Consider the following 20588-nt stretch of genomic DNA (forward strand, 5'->3'; position numbering starts at 1 on the left):
TGTGTGCGCAAAAATGTGACCTTTAAAAGGATGTATAACAATGGCTGCTTGACTTGGAAAGCACCCGCAAGGTCAGTTTTCCCTGATGCACATGCACCTTAGATCCATTGAAGAGCGTAATGCCCAAAAGCGAAATTTTAATATAATGTATAATGATGGCTTTTAGTATTGTTTTATCTATTGAAATATGTACCAGAAACTTTTATTGTTATGTGTATGCAAACGTTTTAATTGATCATGCATAATAAAATGACTTACCTACTTACTACTGGGATAATGGTAGATCTTTCCACATGACAAACACTTTATGGCTTTGCAAGTAGATTAATGAGTCTAGTTATCGGCTAAAGTTCAATCAGAGCCAGATCCGGAGACTTTCTGTGGCACAAACTGTGCTGTAAAGAAAAGACAGACCTGCGTCCTCACTTCTTCCCTAGTCTATCACGCATCCTGATTGTATGCAGGTTGCCATAACCATAGCAACCAGTTGAACTTTGAAAACAACACTTTCTCTCGTCATTTACTTGTTTTGTTGCATACACTAGCATCACCCCGTTAACTGGACAGCCTTGAACACTTTCTTAAGTATTGCTGTAGCGTGTTTTCTAGCATTAGCTAGCACCTCTGTGCTGAAATCAAATACAATTTTATTTTTATAAGAGTTTCATGGGCAGAAACGTTCCATACAATTTCTGTTCTTACTCACAACACCTCTTGAAAACACTCAGTTTATTCAGTGGGGTCACAGTAATATGCCATTATTTGACTCCTCTTGCAATCTGTGTGCTACCTCGGATGAGCTTTATTATTTTTCCTTGTGCTGGTCACACAAATCTCTTGGCGACTGTCCCCAATGTGCCTTCCAGCTGCCTGCCAGGCCCTGCAAGTTCGGTGTGTTTTGTGGATACAATGTGTAACTTGGTGAAACATTTCAAAAGTGCAACTGTCTGGATATAGAGTTATGTGTAGCTACATTTTCCTTTCGTTATATTCACTCATCAGGTTTGGTTAGCTAAGTTGGTCAGTTACTTAGAGTTTAACTAGTTCTATTGATGGTGTAATATTGTGAGTGCATAGCAACTATGGTCCCTTTGAGAGCGGTAATATTAAAACTATTTCATTAACACAAACACAAATAATCTATACTTACTATCGACATGACTACTGTAGAAGAGAGCAAACAAAAAATGTAACCTCTGGCAAAGGTAAGACCTATTTCCTTTGCCAATGCTTGTTCTTTGTAGTTTTACATTTGAGTGAAAAAGCAACACCCTCGTTTGAGTTAATTTTAACACAATTCCTCACACATAGGGAATAATTTCCGGAAAGAAAGCACAGAAACAAGAAGGAACAAATATTTCAATAATTCTACTGGGGATAAAAAATATACTGTCTTTGACATGTTTTTCAATGATGTCCCCATTCACAAATCTCACCTCCAGGACAAAGCACTTTAACTTACAGGTATTCCTTATTTTCTCCTTTCAGAAGAGGAAAAGGTTTCTTCGACTGGCATCTTTTCATTTATATAGATCTGCTTGCATGAATCGCACACACACCATACCAAGGGCCAGAAACACATCATACTGTTTCAGAGTAGGAGGGGGAGGTTGTAGTGAGCACCATATCAGGGTGAGTAGACTATTTTCGTCCTTCTCCTGGTATCACAAAATGTAAAAATCTACTGTACTCATTTCGTTGGTGTCAGTGTAACCATATCTAGGATTTCAGCTAGAATAAACTACTGCAACTACTGAACATGTGCTCGTGCACCAAGGGCCAGGCCTGAGATGCCTCACACAGTATGCCATAAGTCTAGAGCAACCTACTGCCATTTTCCAAAGCATGACCAGATAGAGCGCTCATTCCACAATGTCAGAACAGAAGGCAACCAGGACACCAAATAAGATAAGAAAGAAAAGATATTGAGTGCAGGAGTAGCAAACAGAGGCCCTGCAACTTGCTACGTATGAGCTAGTGCAGAACACCTCCTATCCCCCGCAATGAGGAGTCGGACACAGTTTGTCCTCTGTAACTGAGGCAACAAGTCAATCAACAGCCCTGATGGTCTTGAAGAGAGGGTCAGGCACTCAAAGCCCTTGCATCTACCTGCCTTTATTTCTTCCAGCCAGGTGCTCTGCATTCATGACCTGGCACTCAAAAATGCATGGCTACATTGATTGAGGAGTCACACTGAGAGAACAGATTAACTGAATACAGAGAGCCCCGTGTATAACAAGCCCCAGCACCATGGTCAGCCCCAAAACCATCACTCTTTGCTGGTGCCCCCAACACTTCAAACACAAGGAGATGATGGACGGAGTGCTGAAACTTTTCAGACACTCACCCCCAGTCACAGATCTGGGTTGAATCCATCATCATTCTTTAGCTCACTTCGCCACCCCAGTTCAGACGCAGCCATATTAATCCTACCGTACCAGGATACACCCCCTGAGACCTCTACCTCCACTCATAGACCTGAAGATGAGGTGGTCCTTTAGAGAATGAGCAGGGGCGTGAAGTCAAAACATTCATCCTGCAAGTGAAAAGAGTTGAGGAATGTCAACGCCTGCCCAAGGATGCCTCTGCTCACATTCACAACTTGCTCAACCAAGAAAAGACCTCGCCCGAGCCCCGAGAGAGACAAGACAGGAGAGATGTGGCAGTCCACACTTGTGAGTCTTATGCACACACAGACCTCAGAAAGGTGGATGAATACAAACTCTCCAGGGCATCGTCTTGCAGTGTATGCCATTAAACATCTGAAGTTGTCAAGATACAGGTCTACCGAATACCGATGTCACAGTAGGGACAACACAAAAGAACGCTACAATGACTGCTTTATACATTGATGAACCATGGATTCACCACATGGCATATGGATGAACGACATTCAACCTGAATGTTCAAAGTAAGTTGATGGATGGAAATGTCTAATATGAAACACAAAAGGCCAGCGTGCATGATTAGGTTGGATGTGTTCTTTACCCAAACTGCCATCGATTTTGTGCTTGCACTTTTTATTCAGAAAGTATTTGCTGAATATCAAGATCATATATAGTTGGTGTGTTGAAGTACACGTCTTTCAACATGCTTAATTGCGCAATTTATATGAAATTATATATTTAGCCTCTAGTAATGACAACAATTTGATACCTATTCTGAAATATTTATTGTATTTGAAGCCTCTATTTTAATCCAAAACCTTGTCGATATGTCTGGGGCTTTTGTTTAGTTCCCGAATAACTCTAAACATCCTATTCAGAGATGCAGATATGCAAAATGTGTGGATGGCACATCATACGCTCTGATTTTGCCATACTTTGAATACCCTACAAGTTCCTATTCTACTTGTAATGTGCATTTCTTGTTTCTGCTGAGCTAACATCGGAACTAAATAGCAGTAAAGCATTTTATAGTTTATTTTAAAAAGCACTGCAAATCACATTTATAAGCTAACAATCTTGCGTATTTTCCCAGCCTGGCCACAAACAGGTTTTTTAACAGCGATCTGCGTGTTTAAAATCCCACAAGGTAGAATATTGTGAGCGGTGCGCTGCAGACCTAAAATTAATCTTCATTTTATGCGACTGTACTGAAGATGTTCCAAAGGATGTCAGAGGAAGTGGAGCATTGCAGGGCCTCTGTTAATAAATTAGACTTGAACAACAAAGATGAAGGCATTTCAATATAACAGTATTGCACACGAACACTTCCCTCATATTTAAGAGAGAGAAACAGATATGGGGAGCCAAGCGAACATATTTTATATTAAGGATGCTCAGCAAAATATTGTGATGGCGGCACGGCTGCTTGTTTTACTGGTATAATTCGTTTTTGCGACATCATTATTCTGAAAACGACATCTCTGATTTATTGCCCTTAATACCTCAGAAATGCTTCTGGTAACTCGAGTCACCCTATTGATTTTCACGAAGCCAACTCTTTCGGCATGAAGCCATCACTGTAATTCCATAGATCATGCCTTGCTAGTTCCTCGGAAGCGGCTTGGCGTCGATAACGTGAATATTCCAGAAACACTCTCTGCTGCGGGTTTTGTCACAAAAACAATATCAGAGGATTTTTAAACATGGTTTATGGCGAGTCCGCTGCCGGAACGCCAAGCTTTTCAAGGCTGTGTCTTAGCGGTCCTGTCAGCGTGACGCAGGGCAAGTCTTGTATGAAAATGACCAGCTGTGAAAGAAAGGGATTTACTTTCCTGCCACCGGGCCGTAACCGCGGCACTCTGCAGATAATTAAGGCTTAGGAAAAACAGCAGGTGGTGCCAAGCAGACATGTCGAAACAAAAACAGCACAACAGCAGTGGAGGGGAATAAAGATTTCGGCGTCTCTGACTTTTCTGCCGACCCCTCACAATGTCTGTAAGACTGTTTACCAATATTCATATTTTTACTTTATTTTCTGAAACCTAAAATGAATTGACTGTTACGCTCTCAGCATTCATGAATATTTTAGAGATGTTAAGCATGTTTCCCTCCTGGGATTAAGGATTAATATTTAATAACATGGCAAAGTGCTGAGAAAGGGAGTCTCGGAATGACTATTATTGATGATGTGTCATAATGACAAGTTCGATGATGCTGTGTCTAGTTATTCATTCATCGGCATAATATTCTTTATGATTCAGAGAGAAGTGGAGGTATGGTTTTGTGGCTCGAGGTAGGAGAGTTCGGATCCGACCTCCCCAGTGACACCGAGTTGCTGCAAAAAACTGTGTCAATTAGCATAAAGAGACATAAAAGCAATTTGCCATTTTGCATGTTCAGTCAGCACATCAAAGAAGCGAGGAATGCATTTCCCAATCAAGCAAGATTCTATGTATTTTTGTTATGATCGCTTTTTTATTTCTGTGATCCAACCATAACATTTTTATTATCTATGAAACACTTCTACTATATACTGGTAATTTACAGGTAATATAATGCGTGTTTCCAGCATACACCTAAGCAGGTGAAAGTATCATGGCATTCATTTCAGAGTATGTCCTTGTTGTCGCTATGTAATCAGATAAGTAAGATATGCGCCTCAGCACGATCGAAGATGGCGTTAACCTCAAGAATGTATGAGGTAATGTGTCCCAACAGGTAGCGGTTTAATAGCTGGCACAATCAGCAGTGCCGATTTAATAAGCTTCAAACGAAAATAGAACATGAACCTCCTAAAGTTTGAAACCATGAAGGTATATTAAAAAAAAAATACAATACAGATGTAGTTTCCGGACACACCCTTTTCCCAGCCCAAACTTATTTTCATGACCTCCTCTACCATTTATCACACGTTCCTATTGTTCCTTTTTGTAAAAATTGCATTCCGACCCATTGATTACACTTCATCTAGCCCGAGCCTGAGATTACAGCCCGGGTGCGGAGAGTACAGCCCAAACTGGAGATTCCGGCCCGACTGCGGACCTAAAGATGACCTCTGTGAATACCAAAAGTCACAAAGTTAGACTTTTGTCTCAGGTTGCCTTTGTTAATCGGGCCCTTTGACTCAGCTCCTACATGTTGACATTTTCCTACACACCATTTAATCTTCGACTTCATACCTAAGGTACATAAAAAACAAAAAAACAGACTCTGTCTATGAAGTGCTGTGCACAAAAATCCTCCTAAATCCAAAGGGAAAGTCTTTCTTCTTCTTTTATTATTTGATTACTCCATTTTGATTGTCTTAAAAAATAAATTGGTAAACTATTAGATGATAGAGGACCACATTGTCATTCTCTTATTCTGTTTCTGTATTTACAAAGTAAGACCCTTGAGGAGCTGCATACTTTTATTAGGCACTCTCACTTTTGTTGCAGGCTATTTGCTTTCACCATAATCAGGTTATTGTTCTTCTTCATCTGATTATCCTATGATTGACTCTGGTCTTTGAACTTTTCTGTGTACACTTGTTCTGCTTTTCACAGGATCAGGCCAGCTATCTGCTCAATGTATATTCTCATTTTCAGGTTCACTTATGACTACTGCTGTATCTTCATCTTCACTTGTCACTTGCTTCTCATTTCTGCCTGGAACAGTTTGATTCTTGTCCTCCACAACAAACTGCTCTGCTCTTTTTTCAGCTTCACTCTCTGAGTCTTAGTTTCTTGGTCTTAAGTTTGAATACTTTTTTTTATTGATTTTCACAATAACAATAAAACATAACTACAGTGCAGCTAGGTCTTTGACATGTTAAAATGATAAAAACACAAGTCGATGTACTGGCAACCATTTGCAAGGCTATCACTGAATACAATAGTCCCGTTCTACAAGGGGGCGAGGAGCACATATATTTAAATGTCTTACAACATTGACGATGGCCCATTAGTCCCAAGTGTTCCCGCTCTGTCCCGGCATCTGCAGGCCTGTGTTGCTGTGCGGGCGGATTGCCGCCGGTGTCCTGTACGGACAGCAGGTAAGAGTGGAATGGTTACCATATATACAGGTGCCTAGCAGCATGTGGTTGTAGCGATGCATATGTGTCGCTGTTTGTATTGCAATATGTCATGCTGCGCAGCCATGTGTTCAACGTAGGCACGTAATACTCCCCCAGTTTAGGGCTGCTTCCCTCTTGGCGATGAGGAGCGCAATGGCAACAAACGATCGCTTGGGTTTGGGGAAGTCGTGTGTGTACCCAAGTAGTGCCATCAGTGTTTTGGGTGCGAGCTCCATCTCTATCTTGGGGAGATCTCCCCCAAGATCACCATCCAATAACCCGCTATCTTGTCGCATGTCCATGTAATGTGTGCGAAGTCCGCCTCTGGGGAGCGACATCTGGGGCAAGAATGTGAATGGGTCGATAAGATGTAATGTGCTAGGTGTAATGTATGCCATCCACAGGAATTTAAAGTGAAACAACTTGTGCCAGTGGTTGGGGGAGAATCATCGTATTTGTGTGCAGCACCGACCCAACTGTGAATCGGAGATGGGATGATCAAGGTCCCGCTCCCAGGCCCCGCGCACCCCGGAATCCCGACTAGGGAGCATTGCCACTGCAGCCTTATACAGTCTGGACATAAGGTGACTCCCACCTCCATCTTTGATAATACCTGTCAAAAGGGGGAACTCAGGGGGCTCTAGTGGGTAGTTGAAAATGCTAGCCCTCAGGGCCCTCTGCAGTCTTTGCAATATTAAGTGATCCGTAACTGTGGCCTCCCAAAAGCGAGGGTCCTCTGTGCGTGAGAAAACATGACCACGCGAGAACAAGTCTCCAAACGTTTCCAAATTATATTTTGCCAAAGTCCACTTTACAAGCGTCTCCTGCAAAATAGGGATCCAGCCATTTCCCACTAGTTGTGATGCGGGGGAGTATAAGATGCGGGATCCAATTGCATTGAGTAGTCTGTGACAGGCCCAGCTGGTTGCAGAGAGCGTCTGAATGTCTTGTGGAACCGGAGGAAACCCAGGCGGGTTAAGGAGCACCAGGAGTGCTTAATCGGCCTCCGGCCAGAAGTATGGAATCCTGAAATCTGCTTGGTACCAGTGCTGGGCAAACTTTGCCTATGCTACCAAAAAATAAATGTGAAAATTTGGCACCCCAAACCCTCCTCTCTCATACGGCAACATTAGGGTATCCCAGCTGATCCAAGGCTGCTTGCCACCCCACACCAGCCGTATCAAGTGCGTCCGAAGGGCAGAGAAGAAACTATTATACAACAGAATTGGAATGTTTGAAAATAAATATAAAAATTGTGAGAGAACTACTATTTTAACAATGGCTATCCATCCCTCCATGGACCATCACTCTATGTTGCATCCTAACCTCTCCATCACCGGGCCGTAGTTAAGTTGAAAGATCCGATCCGCCTCTCTGTGTATATGGATTCCAAGGTATTTAAACGGAGTCTTCACACCATGTCAATGGATACTCCGCTGTTTTGCCACATGGCACCTCGGTCAACGAGACAACCTTTGACTTCTCCCAGTTGATGCAAAGACCTGACAGGGTGCCATACCTTGTCACTTCACGAAGAAGCTATGCAAGATTGTCATCCGGATGCCGTACATAAAGTATGATATCGTCGGCATACAGCGTGAAGTGTAATGGACCAGTATTAAACTGCAGGCATCGACGACTGTGCCACTCCTGCAGATGCCGCACCAGTGAATCCAGAGCCAGCACGAACAGTAGTGGGGAGAGTGGGCACCCCTGCCGTGTTCCCCATGTAAGTGGGAACTCAGCAGTCAACATGCCTTTGAGGCAGATGAGCGCAGTGGGTTGTGTATATAGTAATTTGATGACTGCTTGAAACCGCTCCGCTATCCCTAGACAACCCATCGTGGGGTTGCATTTACTCGATTCCCTGGATTTGTAAAAGTAGCGCCTTGATTTGCTAAATTTATATGACATTGGTTAGATCAAAGGTTGATTTGTTTAGTTTCATATCAGCGCCATTAGAAATACCAACATAAGAACAAAAAGTTTGTCCAGAAAAGCAAGATTTCAATTACCTAGCATCTTCTTGAGTTTTCTTAATTCTGTTGATAATATCTACAGCTTTGTCTAAAGTTGGGTTTTTACGTGTCAACAGAGGTTCCTGCATGTTTCTTTTGTTACAAGTGGCTACCAATTGATCTCAAATCTGTTATGAAGTAAACATTTACAATTCATGGTCCTTTAACAATATTTTCAAAGCTCTGACAAATGATTCAATGAGTTCACTAGGAACCATCACTCTTCACTCCCAAAATAATGATGAAGCCTTCTTGAACTGTACCCTTGACCATTAATAGCTCAGAAATAAGCGTTAAAAGTTCGAATCATGTAGCCCATTTGATTGGTGGCTTCCAGGTGCTTCTAAAAGAAAGGTGGAACATTTCTGTGCGCGAAGCCATAGTCTGACAAACAAGATTATACAGCCAAAGACAAATAGGTGACGTTACAATGCATGCCATTACATCGCATGCCGTTGCAGCGCAAACGTTTACTCCGACTTTCTGTCGGGGGCGCTGAAAGTTAAAAGAGATGAATTTTCTATTCCAACACCAGTGTGTGCAACAGTAGGCAAGGTGTTGGAGTTAAATCCAACACCTTCTACCCACTGCTGCACACCTTTTGCGTTGCCACGACATGCGATGTAATGGCATGCGTTGTAATAGTTTAGTTGTAAAGGCTGTATCCCGCCAAAGACTAGACTGACATGGTGTGAAGCGGCACATCCCTTAAAAGTTAAAAACTGCAGGAAAAATATCCCCGTCATAAAGTTGAAGTGTGTTAAAGAAGGTTCTGGCATTGCACAGACCCCAACTGTTGGTTAACTAATGATACTAAATTAGAAGGTAAATAATGTGAACATTTCCAAAGGGAGCATGATTCAGAAGAGTTGAAATATAATTAGATACAATAAATACTTACCATATATAATGGAGGAATAGCAGCCTTGATCCTGCTGGATCTCTCTGCGGCGTTTGACATAGTCAACCATGAGATCTTAGTTGACCGTATGCGGAGCTTGGGGATAGAGGCTACAGCATTGAATCTTCTTCAATCGTTCCTGGCTCATAGACAACAAAATATGTTGCTGGGCAGTTTCACATCAAGGCCATTTTCTCTGCCTTGTGGAGTTCCGCAGGGCTCGGCTCTCAGCCCAACATTATTTAATCTTTATGTTAAACCATTGGTGAGTCTTTTTAAAAATTCCGGATTCTCCCTGATATCTTACGCTGACGATACTCAAATCGTGGTATCATTACCAAAAGCCGAAGTGAAGACAAGCTCGGCCTTTAGAACCTGTATGAGTAACGTGAGCAACTGGATGGACAAAAACTGTCTGAAACTGTATGTCACAAAGACTGAAGTATCATTTTCAGCAACAATCCCTCATTTTGGACGACGGCCTGGGGGCCACCCGAGCTGGGCCTACTCCCCAAACCCACAAATAAAGTGAAGAATCTCGGTTTTCTCATAGATAACGACAAGAAGCTTAAAGAGCAGGTGAACAGTGTCAGTTCTGCATCATTCTGCTCCCTGAAAATGATAAGAAAGATTGATAAATTCCTACCTCATGATCTCCTAAAAACCGTGATCATCACCCTAATACTGTTGAGGATTGACTACTGCAACAGTCTTTATCTCAATCTTGCATTAGGTCCCATGAAGAGGCTCCAGACTCTGCAGAATGCAGCTGCATGCTTCCTTTTCAAAATACCAAAACATGAATCTACTAAAGAAGCCATCAGGAAACTTCACTGGCTACCAGTCAGAAAACGGTGGAAGTTCAAGGCCCTCTGTTGGGCCTACAAATCACTGTATGGATTGGAACCAGGTCATTTTAAGGACAAGCTCACATGGTATGCCCCAGGGAGGACTCTCCGTTCAGGATCTGGTAAGAACCTGACTGTCTCCCGTTTTAGGAAGACCACCTTGGGCGGAAAGAGCTTTTTTAGGACCACCGCAATGCTCTGGAATAGTCTACCACTGACATTAAAAACCACCTCCTCCTTACTTGTCTTTAGAAAATCTTTGAAGACCTGGCTTTTTTCTCAAGACCAAGAGGCAGTCAATTCCTTGCAAGAGAGCATTCTTGCCAACTGATATGCACATAAACCTGTTTTCTATAGCGCCCAGATGCCCTCGGGAATGAGTTTCGAGCTTTATAAGTTACTTTCAAATGTAAATTCAAATTTTAATGGTTTATTGTACACCTGACACTTCTTCCCATATTTGATTCCACTGGGATGGTTGTTGCTCCTAGTCCGACCTGTCTGTCAATAGAACCGGAGATTTCTGCATCCATTTCTTTACCTCAATCAACACCATATAGTTTTGAAAGATAAGGAAGAACATATAAAGAACCTTTTCACAACTGGTACAAATTATTTTTCGGTTTCATTTGGAGCGTTCAATTTGTTGGGCTGAATGATAAGTGAAATGGAATCTCCTTCAGTGTAGGCACAACATGATGCAGCTTGGCTCAATGAGTTGATCTATCATACTTGCAGCATGCGATGGTTGGCAAGTTAAGAGTTCGCATCCCAGAAGAGTGGCTCAGTCTTTTGTGCGGCAGGTAGAGTTTCAATGATGGCACGTTCTCTTCTTGGAGACTGAAAAGATACAGTAACTTGAAAATATATAAATAAATAAATAAATAAAATAAACTAAGGAGAATGGAGGTACTTTAGACAGCCTTGCTGACAGCAACAGCAAAAGGCTGGTCCTAAGAAGGCTAAGGTAAAGGTTTGTCTAGTCTTGCTCCTCTGTAGCAGCGCTGGAGTTGCATCATGGGCTCTGAATACCCAGAGAATGGCCCAAGTTGCCAAGAGCAGGATGGATTCAACATTTCAGAAGATATGACAATCCGCTTCAGACTCTTCAGTACTCTAGATAGTCAAAGGAAGCTATCAGTTCGAGTTTTTATTATGCTCTCCAGACTCCTCTGCCTCTTAAATCAGTAAATTGAGAGTTTTTGTCCAGGCGATTCTGGTTTGCAGTTCTAGCCCAGTAGTGAGCTGTATGAGTTTTGTCCAATGTGTTTCTAGCTTCCAAAATGCCAGGTGAACAAGGAATGGTCATGGATCTGAAAGATTACACCTGCAGTGTAGAAACAGTTCCTTTCAAGTGGAGGCTATTTAAAGGTACGTTGCCCTGATCAAACAGGGTTTTTCATAGGGGTAATAAGTATTTTTACGCTTATTTTCATATTTCAATAGCATACATGTCAAGAGACCAGATTCAGACAGGAGACTCCTGATCTTTAAGGCCAAATATAGTTTTGATGCAGCTTTCTTCTGCTTAGAATTGCTCCCCTTTCAATGTAAGGTAAAAGGGAAAATAGATCCTCCCAATTACATTTGGATTCTCCATGCCCCCTCGCCGGCTAGAGCACTGGAAGGTCCAGAGGTGGTTTGTGCATGTCTGAAGTAGCATGTTTTCCTTCTTCTCTTTCCATGTGCCAGGTATTTCCTTCTCAAGACTTGGCATCCCTAGGAGCACAATTCAGGATGCTTCTTGACTTTGTGCTTCTTTTGGTTCCATGGCCTTGAAACTTCAGCAGTTGTTTACCTTTATGCTGACCCATCATCCAATATTCATGAATGAGGATGTGGTTTCAAGGACACACAGTATAGTGTGTGTTCATTGCTCATTGGAACGATCTACACAAAAACCCTTTTTTTGCTTTTCAGCTTCTCAAGAACTTGAGGCACTGATCCCAATGTTGTTCTGGATAAAAAAGCTCTACAATCCAAGTTGAATTCTGTGAGTCGGCTGTAGGAACAGCCTCATCACCCTGGCCCCTCAGTAGGTAACCTTGTGTCTAAGTTCTCGGGAAGGAGTGATACTCTTGGGGTGTCTATCGCTACTAGAGGATCAACTCCTCCAACTGGATGCAACTGCCTAAAAACCTAAAGGTTAAACACTGTACACTCTCACTTTGAGGATTATGGAATGAAGGTGAGATCAGTCAATATGGTGACAATGCCTAAGAAACCCTCCAGGGAAGGTTGAGGTCTCCGAGGTGGGTCTAATTGTCTGGAGTATGGCCAGGAAACCATTGTTATCTCTGAAAGCATTCCAAATAAAGGGTGTGGTTGAATGCAAGCCGAATTATTTTTTTAATGCAGAATTTTCCATCATCTTAAAATCTCTGTCTCGAACATTCGTGGGCACCTTGCAGAAAGATCTGTGTTTCCCTTCTGAATCTTTTTTGTATTTTGTGAAAAGGTCGGTCCATGATTATGAATATAACTTGTGAGTTTTGAAATCCCAGTTGTATTTCTGTAAAACTCTGAGGGTACTCACTCTCAGACTAGAGTGAGTACTAGGATCTTAAGGGAAAGACAGGAGTATGCTGAAGGTTTAACCCATAGTGGTGAGTGAACGTGGCCTGCTGTTATTTGTTCTTCCTGGAGAGAACCCTTATGCTGATGCTGTAGTTTCTATTTAATGCTCGAAGAGTCTGCCAGTGATATCTGTAAGGCAGAATACTGCCTGGTCACTGCTGTTACATTATAGTGCATCAAGAGGGTGTGCCAGGTTTGGATCCCTGTTTGACAAGAGAAAGTTCCATTACTGGCAAAGCCTCTGGGTTTCAGAATCAGTCTCAGAGTGTATCACATGTGTCTCAAGGTTTGTTAGATACATTTAACACCACAAATATTCCTTGATGTAATTTGTAGTGTAACACAGAAATATGCAATCAGATTTAATCTACATATTTTATTTTTGAGATACAGGATACAGTACCCTAATGAGATGTACAGCTTAGTTGTGACCATTTTATAGCTTCTTCACAATTTTGCCCAGAGACCTAGTTCCAACTCGCAACTCTTGCCAGTAATTTCCAGAAGGTGTGTGTGCCCAAACAACAAAAAAAGGCTAACACAATAAGGTAGAGGTGAGCATGTCTGGATCTGTGACCACTGCCCAACTATCAATGAGCAGGAGCAGGCCTCAGGCCTGGCTTGACCCGTGCTGCTTCATCGCTCTTACGCCTGTCTTCTCCTTGGTTTTTTCCTGCTTTTCAAGTACCTTTTCCTTGCTTTACCCTCTTTTTCACTGCTTTCTTCTTGCTTTCCCCCGTTATTGAGTGAAATCTTCTTACTTTCCCTTCGTTTTCATTGCTTTCTCCTTGGTTTTTTTTCACGGTTGCTTTTCCCTTGTTTTCACTGCTTTGTTTGCTTTTTCCCATTTTCTGAGTACCTTCACCTTGCTTTCCCTTTGTTTTAATTTCTTTCGCCTTCTTTCTCACCCAGTGTTTTGCGTGCCTTCTCCTTGCTTTCCCCTCATTTTCATTGCTTTCTGCTTGCTTTTTCCCCTATTTTTTGAGTACCTTCTCCTTGCTTACCCGTTTTTAGACCTGAATTCATTGTAAGTACACGATCAGCACCTCTTCCTCACCCTCCACTTCCGCAGATTTCTGATGAATAAAACTTCACCTCTACTCAAAGCATTGCTGAGTATGAAACTTTCATTACAATTTTACAATCTGAAAGCATCACACAAAAGAGACACAAATGCATTCAATGATTAGAGTGCACCTGGTATACATGTACATCTAGGGGATAATAGCTATATCAAGTCGTCGGGCCTCTCAGGAGCTGCACTCTGCACTACATCCGCAGACTCATCCCCAGCATCTGTCACTGGGTGATGCAGAAGCAAGTAGTTTCTCATTGGGTCCCAAATATCTAGGTCTACACATGGGAGCAACAGTCAGCATATAAGGACAATTGTTCATTACAGTAAGTAAGGCCTGAAAGCCGGTGCTTGAATTTCTGTGTTCTCCCACGTCCCCATCGGCAAGTTACTATATGTTCAGCCAATAGAAGGGCCAGGGCCACATCTTTCTGGAAACTTGCTTTGATCTCCCCTGTGTGTCCCAAGAGAGCCAAGAGTGGGTAAGTGTTAAGGTCTGCCCAATCATGCCAGTAAGCGCAGTGGTCACCTTGACCCAGTAAGCCTGTATCAGCCCAAAGGACCACGCTAGATAGAGGAAGTCTGCCACAGCCAACCCACACCTGTCACACTTTTCATCCGCGGAGTCGATAGCAATATATTCGGCCTGGTGTATAGTATATCTTGCGGAGGAACTTAAAATGAGTGATATGGAATCGACTACTAGGAGCTATCCACCTGGTCTGTGCACAGCAATATTTCCATTGTTCATCTGTAATAGTAACCCCCAGATCTGCTTCCCACTGTGTTCGTACTTGCCCTTGAGTACAAGGTAATTCAACCTGCACAGTACGATATGAGAGAGAGACTAGATGTCATGGGGCATCCACTTGGAACATGGTATGGAGGGTATCAAAGTGGGAGGCTCATTCGGGAGCTCAGAGATGGCAGCCTTAACATCATCTTTTGGGGTAAGGGATGCACACCATCTTATCATAACTCCTCTAATCTTGTCCATTATTTCAGCAGAGTGCGTGCAGATTGATTGGGCCCCTGCCCAAATGGCACCTGGGTAAGAACATTCTCAAAACTGGGGCGACGTCTCGCCCCAACCAAACGCACAGCTAAATTGCGCCTTTGTGGCGGTCATATAATTATTCCACACATGTAATTCAATAACATAAGAAAACAAAAAATTGCCATTCCATTCCACGTGTGGATGTATATAAAATTGAAAAAGTTGAAACAAGTGATTCATATGTTTGGATTAATAGGTTTACATGGACAAATGTGAAATAATTATATGACCGCCACATAAGCGCAATTTAGCTGTGCGTTTGGTTGGGGCGAGATGTCGCCCCAGTTTTGAGAATAGCCTTAACATCATGACACATGCATGCAAATATCCAGGAAAATGTCCAGGAGAGATGCCAGCTCATCACCGAAGAACTCAGTCCGAGATAGGAAGGATCTGTCTCAATAAAGATCTCCTCAATGCCGGAATCCGAATCTCTGAAGCATGATACTGCATGATGACTCGTGAATAACTGGAAGTAACTAGGGATGGGGAAGCGGAATAAGGGAAGAATATAGGAGTGGCTTACCCATCTTTCTGCCCAGCCTGCGCCAGGCAGTCGAGGTGCATGCTACCGTTAAATCGGCAAGAGAGGGCATGCCAGAAGGAGAGCACAAAAACGAGCAAGGGAGGTAGAGGCCATATAACCCTGTTCCACCACCAAATGAGGGAGAAAGGGGGTATGTTTGTACCAGTGTATGGCATGGTTAGCCTGAGTACATAGACAGTACAACTCCATGTCTGGGGCTTCAAACCCCCACTTGGAAGAGGGCAAGGTCCGAATGTTTCATTACAGATGAGCTTGCTTGCCAGCCCTTGCTTACTTTATCTGAGTTTTGTGCACTTGAAAAAAAGAACGGTTTAGTGGGAGGGGTATGTTTAGGAATAGGTATAAAAATTTAGGCATTACCACTATTTTTAATACAGCGATGTGGCCTGCCAGAGACAAAGGGAGAGAAATCAAGCAAGTTCTATGATCAGTAAGTGGAGACAATGACATGCCATATTCAGAGCGTATTACTTCCTCACGGTCATGAGAGATCATAATTTGAGGTCTGACTGGCACCACTATAAGAGGAAGTCCAGGACAAAAGGTTTGGTGGCTGGTGTGATTGAAAAAAGATGCGATTTCTCCCAGTTCATCTCTACACCCGACAATCCTCAGAATCGGACAAACTCTCAGAGGACGGCATTGAGACTAATATGAGGATCATGCAAGAATAGGGTCATATCATCTGCATAAAGAGGGTTCAATAGATGTCTGCTCGGGTAGAGTATACTACTTGCAGTGACATTGGAGCAGTTTGCGGCTAAGGACTGTATCGCAAGGGCAAAAAGTAAAGGTGAGAGCAAGGGTGAGAGTAAGCAGCCCTGCCGTGTGCCTGTAGTGATGACAAAAAGAAAGGAGATCGCCCCATTAACCCTACCTCTAGGGACCAGATGTGTACTGTGCAGTGAAACCCAGCCCAAGAAAGCGCTCGGAAGTCCCATCCGATGCAACACCACCATTAAGAAGTCCCACTCAATAGAGTCAAAGGCTTTGTTGGTGTCTAAGAAAGCTGCAAATGCAGCCAAGTCGGGATTGATATCTTGCATTACTGCTAACAAAGTCCGCAGAATGTGGGAAGTGGAGCAACAGGAATAAAGCCTGATTGATCCGGGCAGACTAAAAACGTCATAAGGAGGGATAGACGATTGGCCAGAATTTTGGCTGGAAATCCCAATTGATAAGAGATAGCACCCTGTAGGATTCGCAACGATCAGGAAGTTTGCCTGGCTGAGCAGGGTAATTATCAGGGCTTTGCACATAGAGGTGGGGAGTTGATCCTTCCTCTTCATTTCCTGCCAAATGGAGGACAAGGCATGTGCGTAACAATCAGTTCCTGGAGACTTCCCAGCCTGTAATTGCATAATCGCATCTCTGATCTTGTTGGTTGTGAAATCTTCGGCTTGAAAATTCCTCTGGGTATTAAGCAGTCAGCCCAATGCCATGTCCTCCATATGGGAGTCCGTATCAATGGGTTCTTCCCTTGTAGAGGTATGAAGGGAAATATAGAATAATGAAAAAGTATGAAGTATACCTGGGGTGTCAATATGCAGTTGTCCCAGATCATCCCGAATCCCCAAAATGCCATTAATGGTCAGTTGCCACAGGTTAATAGTGGCAAGAGTGTGTCCTGGATGTTCAGCCTCCCCATGTGCTCAGGCCATGGCATACTTGTCACGTATAGAAATTCTTTCTCAGCAACTTCATGGTTTTCAGATAACACTGTTCTGATCTGCTGTGTCAATATAGGGTCATCTGTGCCACCCAGCTGGACTTCTAGGTGTTTGAGTTCACCCTCATTTTGGGCAAGATCATTGCACAATGAGCATAGTACTCCCCCACTTTTGACAAGGCAGAGTCCATGAACCGGGACTTTTAAGCGCCTCCCAAATGGTGCCTTCAAGTGGTACTGATTCTGCGTTTCTAGAAAAAAAGTCAATGATTTCTTACCTAAATTCCCCCCGAAATTGATTATCCAGAAGTAAGCATGGGGCAATCGCCAGTTTGTGCCAATGGGAGCCTGGGTGGGAATAGACAGGATGAGCAGAACTGGAGAATGGTCAGTATATGTATGTGCAAGATGTGTAGCCTCGCATAACCAAGACCCCACCTCCCTGGAGATAAGCCAATAGTCCAACCTCAACCAGCTCCCTTGTACTCCCGAGTGGAATGTGCCCTCTCTGTCTGTCAGGTGTAATGTCCTGCAAGCGTTGAGCAAATCATGCTCTTCTATAATATCCCTGAGATGATGAGCAGCAATGCTGCAATGCATGTGTGGGATTTAGGACGTATCATTTTTCGAATTTAGAGTTACTTTGAAGTCGCAGTCCCACAATACTAAAGATGGGAGCCACAGAACGTTACTCACCTATGGTGTGGGTGCTGACCGGTGGCTATCAGCGAGCCGTCTCAAATGCACTCTATGAGACAACACAACTTGCAAAAATGTCATCAACCAGTCCAATCCAACATCCACGTTCCATAAATTCCATGCCTCATAGAAACTGTCTCTTGTTATTGGAAACACAGTAGAGTCCTACTCTAGAACCCTTACAAAAAATTATGAGTGTGAAGTTCCTCCCTAGTATTACCTATGGCAGTGAAATCAAGAATGGGGAAGAGGCTTAGCTACTTGACTCTCTAACACCAACAACATATAGAACAATCGTTTGACTTCCAACACAATCTTCACAGGCCCAAGTATGTATTAACGTTTGTCTCCTTTAACAAGTGCTAGCACAACAACTCCCCTTTCTGAAGAAATGCCTCTGTTTTAGAGCTGCACAAGCCAACCCTCAGGGTAATGTTATCTGGCTTGAAATTAGCAATTCCGGTGCAAGGTCTCCATACTGATATTATATGTAGGAATCAATACATTCTATACAAGCAAGAGAACTCTGGGCCGCCTCGCTCTTGGTGACTGTCTAAAAAAGCTCTAAACAAGTCCACGCAAATGTTGTCTATATCCAAGAACAAAACTGCACTGGCTCGATGCACGCATTCCTGGCATGTCACAAACAAATATGTTACGCTCAAAAACAAATTTATATGGGAATATGTTAGTAAAAGTTCTTAAAAAGTCAATGCATGTCATATCGCTTTAGCTCTCTGCCCACCCTGGACAACTTACCACCATGGTTAAACCTGGTGCTTAGCACTCCTTGCAGATTGTGTAAAACGGCGAAAGAAACCATAATTTACATAAATTGTGATGGAGCGTAGATGTTATCTGGCATCTATCTTTACCAATTCCATCCTGGAAAATCATTTATGACACCTTTTACTGGATGAGACATGTTAACCTATTAAGTTGAAAACATGAGTTCACATACTGCATTATAAAAGCATGCAGAGTTTTAGAAGATGATGATATGATAATATAAACAAAGTGTGGAAAAAGGAGAGTTTTATGCAGATGCATTTGCGTGCTGTAAGAAAAATGAAAAGTTAAATGAATATGGAGAGTTTTCGTGATAACTATATTCAAATGTGCATTAAAATGAATTCTTATATGCATAGTGGTACCAGAGAAATGTAGAAAAATCTTTTTACAAAAGGAACTGACATAGAATGATTATGGGCTTCTGTAACGCATATGAAAATAATACAGGCACTGAAGAGTGTTACGTTGAAAATTATGCTTGCATGGTAATGTGCTAATATAGACTAGAAAGATTTTCTTTTAGTAGTGCTTAATGCTGACATGCATTTCATGGAGGCAATCATAACTGAATTAATGAAGAAAATTAAATGCATTTGCAAATGTGTGATCTTCAATAATATTAACAATACAGTGATTCAACTATTTTTCCATGTACGTCTCCAAACTTTCCTTACTTTACACAAATGTAAAATCATGTGAGGCAGTCATTTAAGCCCTATGAGAATTTGTTGTCTAAAGTTTAACTTCTGTTCTAGCTAACAATGGACTCACTGCTCACTAGAAGCATATTCGATGGAACTGGAGCAAATATTGTTGCAAAGCCAGGGAAAAGCGCCTGGGAACGGACTGACTATGAAAAAGTAAAAGTACCTCCTACTTCCGTTGAAGTGACGAAATGCTAACTAAATGGAGCATAATGAATATTAGGGAAACTTGCAAAAGGATTACTTAATTCAACCGGATTTGCATGAGTGATTGATCACCCCATAACAGCCCACCATGAGTGACCAATGAAACCCCATGGACTGATAGAATTAATACGTTAAGGGGTGTAAACCTGCAACATTTGGAGTATCACTGCCCCATTTGAGGAGGAGATGGGATTGACTGTCATTTCATTGTTCCTGACTGGCATGCTGTTGGATAAACTCTTGATTCCTATTATCTTTTCTTCGTCCTTTTTCCACTTGCTACAGTGGAATAGACTTTTTCTTGAACTGAACTTTATTCAAAACTGCGACCCCAAATCCTGTGTTTTTCCGGCTGGCAAAGGTGTGCAGGAAAAGACCTTTCGGCTGAGAGGTTATCTGACTCCTGCTGTAGCATGTGGTGCTGCAGCCCAGACTTGAACTGATTTACCTGAGGACAGAACTTGAAGCGGACTTCTTGCTTTGGTTTGTATGATTAATAAATGAACCTACATTTTTCCCATGCTCTGAATAGGCTGGATCATGTTGTTGAATATGTACTGAGCTAAACTGTGTGGTTACTTGCATTAACAAATTGTCATTAAATCTGATCTTGAAATGTATTTCCTGACTTGTCTATGCAATTTTAGGCATTAGATAAATGTTTTTCTTGAATTATCTTTATTGATTCTGTCTCATTCTTTAGGTCATATCTTTTATCTCAATGAGTCTAGATTTGTGGCTGGAGAAGGTTCTGCTTTAGGCCTGAGAAGATTACGGCCAAGTTAGCAATTATTTTTTTAATTTATTTATTTATTTATTTATTTATGTGTCTTGTAGAGCGGCCTGAATCACCCCCAAAGGGTATCTCTGTGCTATGGAAGTGCTATTTAGTCAGCTTAGGTGAACTGATGATATATTACGAAGTCAAGGAGAGGATCTAAAAAGTTTGCTTTTAAGAAATCGGCGGAATTACAAATAGTTTGTGCACTCATGGAGATAAAGAGTACGTTTATTCCAATAGGAGGGAGCCAGGTGGTAGAAGGCCTTCCCCCC

General features: G+C 42.3%; 1 protein-coding gene across 1 annotated transcript in view; it reads left to right on the forward strand.

The window, feature by feature from the left end:
* The window catches only part of LOC146817343 (uncharacterized), a 111836-nt gene extending 91682 nt beyond the window's left edge, over nucleotides 1-20154 (forward strand). The window contains exon 2 of the transcript XR_014962971.1: nucleotides 19380-20154. The gene's annotated coding sequence lies outside the window, so the exon portion shown is untranslated. The remainder of the gene's footprint in view (nucleotides 1-19379) is intronic.
* Nucleotides 20155-20588: the final 434 nt, after the last annotated feature.

This window comes from Triturus cristatus, chromosome 6 (genome assembly GCF_964204655.1).
Source record: "Triturus cristatus chromosome 6, aTriCri1.1, whole genome shotgun sequence".
NCBI classification, from domain to species: Eukaryota; Metazoa; Chordata; class Amphibia; order Caudata; family Salamandridae; genus Triturus; species Triturus cristatus.